The sequence below is a fragment of the Lepidochelys kempii genome, chromosome 12 (genome assembly GCF_965140285.1).
Source record: "Lepidochelys kempii isolate rLepKem1 chromosome 12, rLepKem1.hap1, whole genome shotgun sequence".
Lineage (NCBI taxonomy): Eukaryota > Metazoa > Chordata > Testudines > Cheloniidae > Lepidochelys > Lepidochelys kempii.
The window spans coordinates 23672087-23683797 of NC_136391.1; positions in this window are offsets into that span (position 1 = coordinate 23672087).

Below are 11711 nucleotides of genomic sequence, written 5' to 3' on the forward strand. Positions count from 1 at the left end.
CAGAGCCCTTTTATTGTATTAAAATATGTTGTTTGATTTATTTTGGATACTTGAATTTGATATATTTTATACCATACAAGAAGAAAGGTTATGTATGTTCCCCTCAGTGTTTTTTGTTAATTTACTTTAAAATAGCTTTGTCAGTTATTGATGGTGTACTGTATAAAAAAAACTGTGCTGCCCAGATAGCAAAAATAAAGAAAAGGACTAAACTGGGTATGGGGAGCAAATGGTTGGTTTAGTGGATTGGTAATAAGTTGCAGAACTTCTAGGTCACTGATGCATGTTTAGTCTGTATTAACCATTTAAAACTGTTGCCATGTTATGATTTTTCACTGGCCTCAGTGAAATGAAGTGCTGATTCCAAGACCAATTCCTAGTGAACTGATGCTGTATGTATGTCACAGAATCAATATCACTTTGGCACCACTGGTACCTTTGCTGACAGTTCTGCATCAAGGTCAGGCTTTAAATGGGTCTGGAGACTCAACTAACCTCTCAAACCTCCTTTCAGATTAGAGTTGAGGTATATTGAGGTAGTGGGAAAGGTTGCATTGCTGCTGCTCCTGCTTTACTTGTCTGTGGATGGATGGATAGAGGATTTAGTCTCTTGATGTCAATTTGGTGTTAGATGGTGCTTTTCTTGAGCATTGGTTGAGAGAGAAAAAAGGACCATAAGGAATAAATTAATCTTTTTCCCTTTCACACAGGCCAGTTGTAAGGTCTTGCTGCTCAGCATTAAAATCATTACTTACATTTTATTTAGCACCTTTCATCTAAAGATCCCAAATCACCCCATTAACTAGATTTGTGTGTGTGTGTGTGCGTGCACACACAATCACACATTATTATTCTAATATTGAAGGTCGCAGCCATTAAACAGCCCCCAGCAATACAACACAACTATTCAGGACAAAGATTGAATTACAAGGGAATTTTACCTAGGTGGAAAACAATTGTCCAGTTGTGATTTAGCTAGGACACCAAGAGTAATACCTTTACTCTTGAACATGCTGCCAGGAATGTGTGGCTGTCTTTACTTCAAGAACCAAGAGAGCTACAGTAGTAACAAATTTACACTAGTAATTATGTAACAGACATTTGTAGGGTAAAGTGTAATAGAAGCATAAAGATTAACTATCAGCTTGTTTTGCTTGTCCCAAATATTACTTTGCTCAGTGGAAAACTGCAGCATAATGTAAGATTGTAATAGCTTAAAGGTACTGAGTTAGATGTATATTTTAAAAGATTAAGACTTGTAACTATTTTGACAGTCTGATATAAAAGGTGGCTTATACAGTTGAGCTCAGATTTGAGTGCAGGGACTTTCAGATTTTTATATGATGTTTTTAAAAAATGTTAATTTACATGTTGTTCAAAAATAGAACTTAATTCCCATCTTGCTGACCATTATTGTAAAGATGGATATGACCTGTCAGATAATCTAGATCGGGGTGGCCAACCTGTGGCTCTGGAGCCACGCGTGGCTCTTCAGAGGTTCCTTGCATAGGAGCTGACTCCGAGGCTGGAGCTACAGATGCTAACTTTCCAATGTGCTGTGGGGTGCTCACTGCTCAACCTCCTGCTCTGCCCCAGGTCCTGCCGCCACTCCACCCCTTCTCCCAAGGTCCCTGCCCCTTCCCCCAAGCATGCTATGCCCTCAGTCCTCCCCCCCCAGAGCCTCCTGCGCATGGCAAAACAGCTGATTGCAGCAGGCGGGAGGCGTGGGGAGGGATGGGGAGGCGCTGATTGGCAGGGCTGCTGGTGGGTGGGAAGCACTGAGGGGGGGTGGGCAGCGGATGGAGGCTGCTGACATATTACTGTGGCTCTGTGGCAATGTTCATTGGTAAATTATGGCTCCTTCTCAGGCTCAGGTTGGCCACCCCTGATCTAGATAATTCCCTGACAGTGCAAGATTTTTCCCTTCAATATATTTTATAATAGCAGATTGGAAAATATGCTGTAGAGAGCAGTTCTGCACTGGCAGGTAGATCCATTAGGTGATATAACAGAGTGATGTCTTTTCCGTCTCTAGGTTTTATTACAATTCAATGATCAGTTCTATGCTGCTGTAGAAAAGCATGATTCAGTGGTTAAAGCACAGGGCTAGAGTTGATAGGTTTGGGTTCTGTTCCCAACTGTCACATACCTCCTGTGTAACTTTAGACCAGTTGCTTAATCTTTGCCTCCATTTCCTCATCTATGAAATGGGTACATTTTCATGAAGTGGATGTGCTTACCTACCTCACAGGTGTATAGGGAGCATAAATTAATCTTTGTAAAGTTTTATTGAACTGTTCACATGCAAGATGCTATTCAATTTAAATACTTTGTTCAATTTTAGGAATCCTACAAAGATCATTAACATAATCATATATAGTTATAAAGAGAAGGAGCTGACGGGATTGTATGTAAATGTTTTGAAAACTCATTTTTAATATATTTTTTCTCAGCCACTCTAATTACTAACTAGTTTTCATTTAAAGGATGGTAAATAACCATTCAGCATTCCTCCTTTAATTCTGTTTACCCTATGAAGAATTAAATACATATGCAAAGTAGATCCTAAGGAATGTTGCATGAATTTGTCTTTCTAAGGAATGTAATTTGTGGAAGGCTAAACAAGTAAATTACTCTTGTAAGTAGTTAAACTTTGTGCTCAAACCAGCTTTTAAAGATGTGAAACTGGTGGAATGTTCCTATGGTTCCTCTGGATTGAAATTATCTATAGAGGGAGACTTTTTTGTAGTACTAACATACAAGAATGCAAGTTACCTTTTATTGCTCTGGAACAGCAGTTAATTAACTACCCAGTGTCACAGTTGTGCTAATGAAATTGATAGTCACAATGCTGATGCACAAAAAATAAGATGAACAAAGATGATGATTTATGCTCTGTTAAAAATTAGGAGGAAAATCATTGCTTTCCAAAAAAAAGTTGATCTGTAGGGAAAGGTTTTATTTTCAGCATTCTAAGAGGAAATTGTAGTCTTAAAGTAGCTGATGTGTTTTTTACAAGTAATGCATTATAAGTGTAATTGAGATTTTTGTTTTGAAATACCAATAAAAATACTAAGATGCTTGCATAAAAACCTATATTTTCCTTAGAATAGACGTTTTTAGTGTAGTTTTATTTTTATAGAGCCCAATATATGCCACACTTCTTACAGACCAAAAAAAAAGACAGTCCCTCCCCTGAAGAGGTTATAATCTAAATAAATGTGTAACATAATAAGGGAAGACAAAGGGCATGCCTATGCTGCCTGCTGTTTGGAGAATGAGAGCATGAATAGCAGTGCACGTCAAAGTGCTGCCCTGTAGTAACTCCCCTGTGTGGAGGCTGCAGGCATGAATTAAAAGGTTCCTAGTTCACATTGATATAATCCTGTTTGAACAGCATGATGGACAGGGAGAGTGCAGCAGCATCAGGAAAACTGATAGATGTCACTGGGATCTTGGAACTACAAAAGTCATCTTGCTGTAGCTCCTGCTACTGAGGATCTGGGATTGCTCCTAAGAGATTGTTGCCTTTCCATCTTCAGCCGACCTGGCTGACAATAGGTGCTTGGGAGTGGTCTCTGCTTGGAGCAAGGAGGAGAGGCAGGGTAAACACTGGAGTTGAGCCCCTTTTGCACCTGCCATGCTGCTTGCTTTAAAAAGACATGCACATTTCATTGATACAGATTCTTATTTAATTGTGTTTTAAATGACCCTGAAACAAAAGTCATATAAACTGTAAATACAGAATAATTTTATTACAGTATTCTACATACAATATTAAGAGGAAAACTTGGAGAAATTATCAGTGTTCGTGGTGGATTCTCCATCATTGGCAATTTTAAAATTAAGATTGGATGCTTTTCTAAAAGATACATTCTAGGAATTTTTTCGAGGAAGAACTCTGGCCTGTGTTGTATAGGAGGTCAGACTAGATGATCACAATGATCTCTTCTAGCCTTGGAATCGATGAGACAAAACCTGTCCATGTGAGATCACATGAACCATCTCTTCTCCCATTCACAACTGCATATTATTCCTGTAGCAACTATAACAATTACCATGAATAAGCAATATCAAGGAAATATTTAAGTTGTTTTAACTGTCTTCTTATAAAGTTAAGCAGGTAGAAACAAAGAAATTGGCACCAAACACCTCTTTGAACATCAGTTTTGGAACCTGTACAACAAAACAAATTTCAGTGTAATTTTTTCAAATAATTCCTTCTCTGCCACTGCATGGAAGATTTTAAATAACAAGTAAAGCTGTGAGGATTGGTGCCTGATTATATACCAGGAAACAGGATATTTAAATTTTCAGGTAATTAAACATTCTTTGAAAAAGATGTTGAACTGTGAGATTTTATGTGAACCCCTGCCAGTCACATTTGCTTCCACCACATATATAAAGGAACCAAAGGGCACTGTTAAATTCCTCACTGTGTGTTAATTTTTTGTACTTGTTGATTATTAATATAGTGTTGAAGTTTTCATTAATAGTTATGTACATGAATTTGTATCGGGTTTGTAAGAAAGTGAAATATGGCTTGCAAATGAGATTTTTCTGTAATGTTTGGGACAACTTATGTGAATGGGTGATTTGTGTTAAAGATTGCACCACATGTGGTATTTTTATGTAGAAATTACAAAATTTAAAATCTCTTTGTTTGTGGTCTGAGTTAAGGCTGCAGGTTGGTTGCTCAGGATGAGTTTGGATATGTGGGCTGCGGGCGGTAGAAACGGAGCGGCAGTGGAAGTTAAGATGGGGAACGGATGTGTATAGAGTACAGGAGTGTAGAGTGATTTAGCGGTGTGTATGTATATATATATTTTTTTACTGGGGTATGTGTGGAAATTTCCCAGATTTTTTTAATATTGATGTAACACCTTTTTATTTTGAAAGTCAGTCATGTGTAGTTGTCAGTTTCAGTATGTATGATCCCTATAGAATCCCAATGTTTTCCCTTTCCCTATAGTACCATTTTCTGTCCTGACTCCCACACAGATGTATTCTCCTCCATCCCTCTGATCCTAGATGTGACCCCCACACTCTACCATATTCAGTTTTATATGTTAATCTAAATATTACAATTTTAAAAAGCTGAACATGATAGAATATAGTGGAACATAGTTTAAAAGCTGTATTCCACTCTTTTGAATATGTCCATCTGAGGTGTGATTACAGCTCAGGTAGACATACTTGTGCTAGTTTGGTTAATAATAGCGTAGATGCAAGTCATCCTTCAGTTTTTCTTTGGCGCCTCCATAGACATTGTCCTAATGGCATGTCTTCAGATGAGTCCCTTTTGAAGTTTCTCCTAGGTAAATAGCATTGCTTGTAGTTCTTTGAGTAGATGCAGCTGTGTATTTTACATAGGGGGGTGTGTGCACAGTGCACTGCAGCTGGAGAATTTTGCCTAGCAGTATCCGTAGAGGTGAGTATCACTGCAAGGTGAGATCATTAGTCAGATTGGTGGCTGTGGCTGTTAACCCAGCTCATGCTTAAGCACTTGTTAACCTTCCCATGATGGGGCCTCCAGAGTTGTTCTGTCCAGGTCTACTACTTCAGTAGTGGGATCCAGCCCTTGCACAGTTAACTGCCTTTTCATCATCCCTGAAGAATTCAGCGGTGCCCAGTTCTTCCTCCACTCCAGTGCTTGAGGACTTCAAAGCCTACCAAGATCTTTTGTGGCATGTGGCTGCTTCCCTGGGTATTCAGGCAGAGCTCCTATAGGAGTATACCCACAAGTTTCTGGATATTTTGCAGCCACCTGCCCCGGGGGGGTGGCCTTTCCCCATCAACGATGTGCTCTTGGAGCATGCCAGCTTTGGTGTTGCAAACTGCAAAGCGATTGGAGAAACACTGCTTTGTACCAGTGTAGGAATGTGAGGGTTTTTACTTGCACCTGGTCCCTAATTCCCTGGATTGTAACCTAAGTTAATGACAGAGTAGTCCACTCCTAAGGACAAGGACTCTAAAAGGATTAACTTAATGGGTAGAAAAATCTATACCTCCTCTTCCCTGCAAATGTGGATTGCCAACCAGCAGGCATTGCTATCCAAGTATGACTTGGTCAGCCATGTTGAAATTTGCAAACTAGCTGCCTGAAACCTCCAGGGAAGAATTTCGGGCATTTCTCATGGAAGGCTTGTTGGTGGTCAAGATGTTGCTGCAGTCTACGCTTGACATTGCAGATACTTCAGTCAGAGAAATGGCCTTGGCAATGACCATGAGAAGGGCATCCTGGATACGATTCAGGCATTGCTTCTGACATGGAGAGGACTTGCATTTTGATGGTTGGCTGCTTTTTTGGGACAAAACAGATGAAACTGCTCTGCTTCAAGGATTCTAGGACTACCTTCTGTTCCTTTAGGGTGTATGCACGTGCAGCACAGAGATGCCATTATAGTGGACAGCAGCAGCAGCAACAGTATCACCCGCAACACCCTTTTGGGCACTCTTCCTTTCCCACAAGATAGTGGGGCTTAACCCCAGAAAGAGGCATAAATCCTAGAGGTGGAGGCATTTCGGTCCTGGATTTGGCCAGCAGACACCCTCACCCGGCCCCCCCTTCCCCAAATGGTCCAGATCTGTGGTCCATTCAGGACTTCTGTTACCCCCATCCCCTGTGTTCAGGGACAGGCTAACTTGTTTTCTCAGTGTTTGGGACTGGATTACTTCTGGCAGCTGGATCCTAATCACTGTCAGATCAGGCTATGCCATTCAATTCCTTTTCATGCCTCTTCCACACCTACTCATCCCTCTTCAGGGGCACCTCTCTCAAGATACTGCTCGAGCAAGTCCAGTCTCTTCTGGCTTTGGGACCAGTGGAGGAGGTTCCTCCGGAGCACCAGGGTCATAGTTTTTATTCCGGGTATTTTCTGCTTCCTAAATCCAAAGTAGTCTCCACAGTCTATAAGTGGGTAACTTCCTGCATCAAGACTGCATACAAAAGTTTCAGCCACACCCCCTGTACTGGTTTAGGCTCATTGTGTGAGAGTGTAAGCTATGTCAATAGCATTCTTAAGTGATATTTCAATATTGGATATTTGCAGGGCTTCCACATGGTCATCGATACATACTTTTTTGAACCATTATGCCATTATTGTGGGATCCAGAGTTGATGTAAACTTTGGGAAGGTGGTCCTGCACTCATTGTTCAAATAGGATCTGTAGGAAGTGGGACTCAGTCTGCTTATGAGTCATGAAAGTGGAATACATAGCCGCATCTAATTGAAAAAGAAGAAATGGTTACATACTGTTATATACTGTGGTTCTTAAAGATGTGATGCAGATGTGTATTCCATGACCCACCATCTGCCCCCTCTGCATCGGAGTCTAGTCTCTGGGCATTTGGTGTGAAAGAACGGAGAGGCATCAGGGTGGCGCTGCCTCATACAGCCAGAGGAGAAGCTATGGCCATAAGGCACCAGCACCAACCCCTATGGTACTGTTAGGCAAAATTCTCCAGCTCCCGTGTGCTGAGCATGCACTCACCTGAATCACATCTTGAAGAACCACATTTACAGTACATAATCCTTTCTTCTTGTATGAACCCTTGTTCCTTTTTTGGTCAGGGAGTGGGGTAGTGGCAGACCACAGTCTGTTTCTGGGCCTTCAGTTCTTCAGTCTTCTGCTGTAATTACTTTGTATGCCATCCTTTTCAGTTGTATGTTTGTGTAGAGGGGGGAGCCTCTTCTGTCAGGACTGCTGATTCCCCCTGAAGAATACCAGTTTCTTCGTCTTTTGACACTCTCAGGGCCATTGGTTTGGCCCTCAGACTCTAGAGTAGCATGTAACAATCCACTGTGACAGTTGAGCCTACATCAACTGTCAGAGGAGCACCCTCAGTCCTCTGCTCCTGAGGGAAGCTTTAGCACCCTACCTCCAGGTAACTAACCTACTCCAGAATCTGGGTGACCTTTTCTGACTGATAGTTCTAGAAACGGATTTCTTCTTCCTCCTTTTTTCTTTTAGCATATCTTTGAATATATCCTAGTGGGTTTCAACAAGCTATAATCCCTCAGAATACAGGTCTCTGCTTTTAGGGGCTCTTGGAGGGTTTGCTTCCTTGGAATCCAATCCATACACTACCAAGTTTCTCAGAACCCTTGGCCTACAAACCCAATTTCAGAGCCATTCCTTCATGGGTCCTTAAAAATTTCTGCTGTTCTCCCTTCAACTGCTGAGAGATATAACCCTGGAACTGTGTGAACTCCCATGATTACCCTGCTAGTTACTATTCTTCAGCTTGTTGAGTTGGGAGACTCAGATTCCTTTTCAACTCTGCTTATCTGCAGTATTTCTAAACAAGTTAGTGTTTCATTTACTTCCAGAATTCTTTCCCAAGGAAAGTGTGCTACATAAATGAACCATTTGTTCTCTCCACCTTTTACCTGAACCTTTCTTCCAGCCTTAAGCGCAGTCTTCACTCTCTAGATGTAAAGACTGCTACCAAGTTTTATTTGCTGCTACTTGCAGTATGTTGAAAGTGTGTGTAAATCTGACTTAGCGAGTAGTTAATCCCCTCTACTCTCAGAAAGGATACTCCACCTGTCTGCTTCTTGGTTAGGGGGAGCAAAAGCCATGGACCTCAAGAACTGCAAGACCACCACCTATTATTCACCTCATGACTTCATCAGCCACCTCTGAGTGGACCTTGAGCCCTTTGTGGAGGCAGATTTTGGATGTAAAGTACTTCAAGCTGCATCTTGGGAAAACCCACCTCCTTGTTTAGAATATTTCTTGCATTGTCTGCTTACTGTTCTGTACTTCCAGCAGGATGGAAGGAAAGGGGAACAATCAACAAAGGAAATTTACTCACTGTTTTCCAGTGCATGCCTGCAACCCTCACTTCCTGTTTTCCTTGTCTTTTCATCTGGGGATTTCCAGCTTTTGACCTACCTGACAGGTTGAGGTTGGAGTCAGCCTAATATACACTTAGGCTATCACTATACTTTGCCTCTGTTTTTCCTGGTAGATCATGCTATAAATCCTTCCAGCAGGGTGGCAGAAGAGGAGGGATTCTGACAAACTCCTTTACTGGTGAATGAATTTCTCTTTATTCACCACTACTATAGCTGAAAACAGTTCCTAGTATGTATGTGCAATCTGCTAATATGTTAAGTTCACCTTAACATATTAGCAGAGTAGCAGTCAAAACAATGAAGCCATCCAGATGTAGATAGAATTCCATGCAAAGAAAGGTTTCAGAGTAACAGCCGTGTTAGTCTGTATTCGCAAAAAGAAAAGGAGTACTTGTGGCACCTTAGAGACTAACCAATTTATTTGAGCTTGAGCTTTCGTGAGCTACAGCTCACTTCATCGGATGCATGCCGTGGAAACTGCAGCAGACTTTATTTATACACAGAGAATATGAAAAATACCTCCTCCCACCCCACTGTCCTGCTGGTAATAGCTTATCTAAAGTGATCATCAGGTGGGCCATTTCCAGCACAAATCCAGGTTTTCTCACCCTCCACCCCCACACACAAATTCACTCTCCTGCTGGTGATAGCCCATCCAACGTGACAACTCTTTACACAATATGCATGATAATTAAGTTGGGTCATTTCCTGCACAAATCCAGGTTCTCTCACCCCCCTCCCAAAAACCACACACACAAACTCACTGTCCTGCTGGTAATAGCTCATCCAAAGTGACCATTCTCCCTACAATGTGCATAATTAAGGTGGGCCATTTCCAGCACAAATCCAGGTTTTCTCACATCCCCCCCACCCCCATACACACACAAACTCACTCTCCTGCTGGTAATAGCTCATCCAAACTGACCACTCTCCAAGTTTAAATCCAAGTTAAACCAGAACATCTGGGGGGGGAGGGGGGTAGGAAAAAACAAGAGGAAATAGGCTACCTTGCATAATGACTTAGCCACTCCCAGTCTCTATTTAAGCCTAAATTAATAGTATCTAATTTGCAAATGAATTCCAATTCAGCAGTTTCTCGCTGGAGTCTGGATTTGAAGTTTTTTTGCTTTAAGATAGCGACCTTCATGTCTGTGATTGCGTGACCAGAGAGATTGAAGTGTTCTCCGACTGGTTTATGAATGTTATCATTCTTGACATCTGATTTGTGTCCATTTATTCTTTTACGTAGAGACTGTCCAGTTTGACCAATGTACATGGCAGAGGGGCATTGCTGGCACATGATGGCATATATCACATTGGTGGATGTGCAGGTATACGAGCCTCTGATAGTGTGGCTGATGTTATTAGGCCCTGTGATGGTGTCCCCTGAATAGATATGTGGGCACAATTGGCAACGGGCTTTGTTGCAAGGATAAGTTCCTGGGTTAGTGGTTCTGTTGTGTGGTATGTGGTTGTTGGTGAGTATTTGCTTCAGGTTGCGGGGCTGTCTGTAGGCAAGGACTCGCCTGTTTCCCAAGATTTGTGAGAGTGTTGGGTCATCCTTTAGGATAGGTTGTAGATCCTTAATAATGCGTTGGAGGGGTTTTAGTTGGGGGCTGAAGGTGACGGCTAGTGGCGTTCTGTTATTTTCTTTGTTAGGCCTGTCCTGTAGTAGGTAACTTCTGGGAACTCTTCTGGCTCTATCAATCTGTTTCTTTACTTCTGCAGGTGGGTATTGTAGTTGTAAGAAAGCTTGACAGAGATCTTGTAGGTGTTTGTCTCTGTCTGAGGGATTGGAGCAAATGCGGTTGTATCGCAGAGCTTGGCTGTAGACGATGGATCGTGTGGTGTGGTCAGGGTGAAAGCTGGAGGCATGCAGGTAGGAATAGCGGTCAGTAGGTTTCCGGTATAGGGTAGTGTTTATGTGACCATTGTTTATTAGCACTGTAGTGTCCAGGAAGTGGATCTCTTGTGTGGACTGGACCAGGCTGAGGTTGGTGGTGGGATGGAAATTGTTGAAATCATGGTGGAATTCCTCAAGGGCTTCTTTTCCATGGGTCCAGATGATGAAGATGTCATCAATATAGCGCAAGTAGAGTAGGGGCTTTAGGGGATGAGAGCTGAGGAAACGTTGTTCTAAATCAGCCATAAAAATGTTGGCATACTGTGGGGCCATGCGGGTACCCGTAGCAGTGCCGCTGATCTGAAGGTATACATTGTCCCCAAATGTGAAATAGTTATGGGTAAGCACAAAGTCACAAAGTTCAGCCACCAGGTTAGCCGTGACATTATCGGGGATAGTGTTCCTGACGGCTTGTAGTCCATCTTTGTGTGGAATGTTGGTGTAGAGGGCTTCTACATTCATAGTGGCCAGGATGGTGTTATCAGGAAGATCACCGATGGATTGAAGTTTCCTTAGGAAGTCAGTGGTGTCTCGAAGGTAGCTGGGAGTGCTGGTAGCGTAGGGCCTGAGGAGGGAGTCTACATAGCCAGACAATCCTGCTGTCAGGGTGCCAATGCCTGAGATGATGGGGCGCCCAGGATTTCCAGGTTTATGGATCTTGGGTAGTAGATAGAATATCCCAGGTCGGGGTTCCAGGGGTGTGTCTGTGCGGATTTGATCTTGTGCTTTTTCAGGAAGTTTCTTGAGCAAATGCTGTAGTTGCTTTTGGTAACTCTCAGTGGGATCATAGGGTAATGGCTTGTAGAAACTCGTGTTGGAGAGCTGCCGAGCAGCCTCCTGTTCATATTCCGACCTATTCATGATGACAACAGCACCTCCTTTGTCAGCCTTTTTGATTATGATGTCAGAGTTGTTTCTGAGGCTGTGGGTGAGAGAACCTGGAT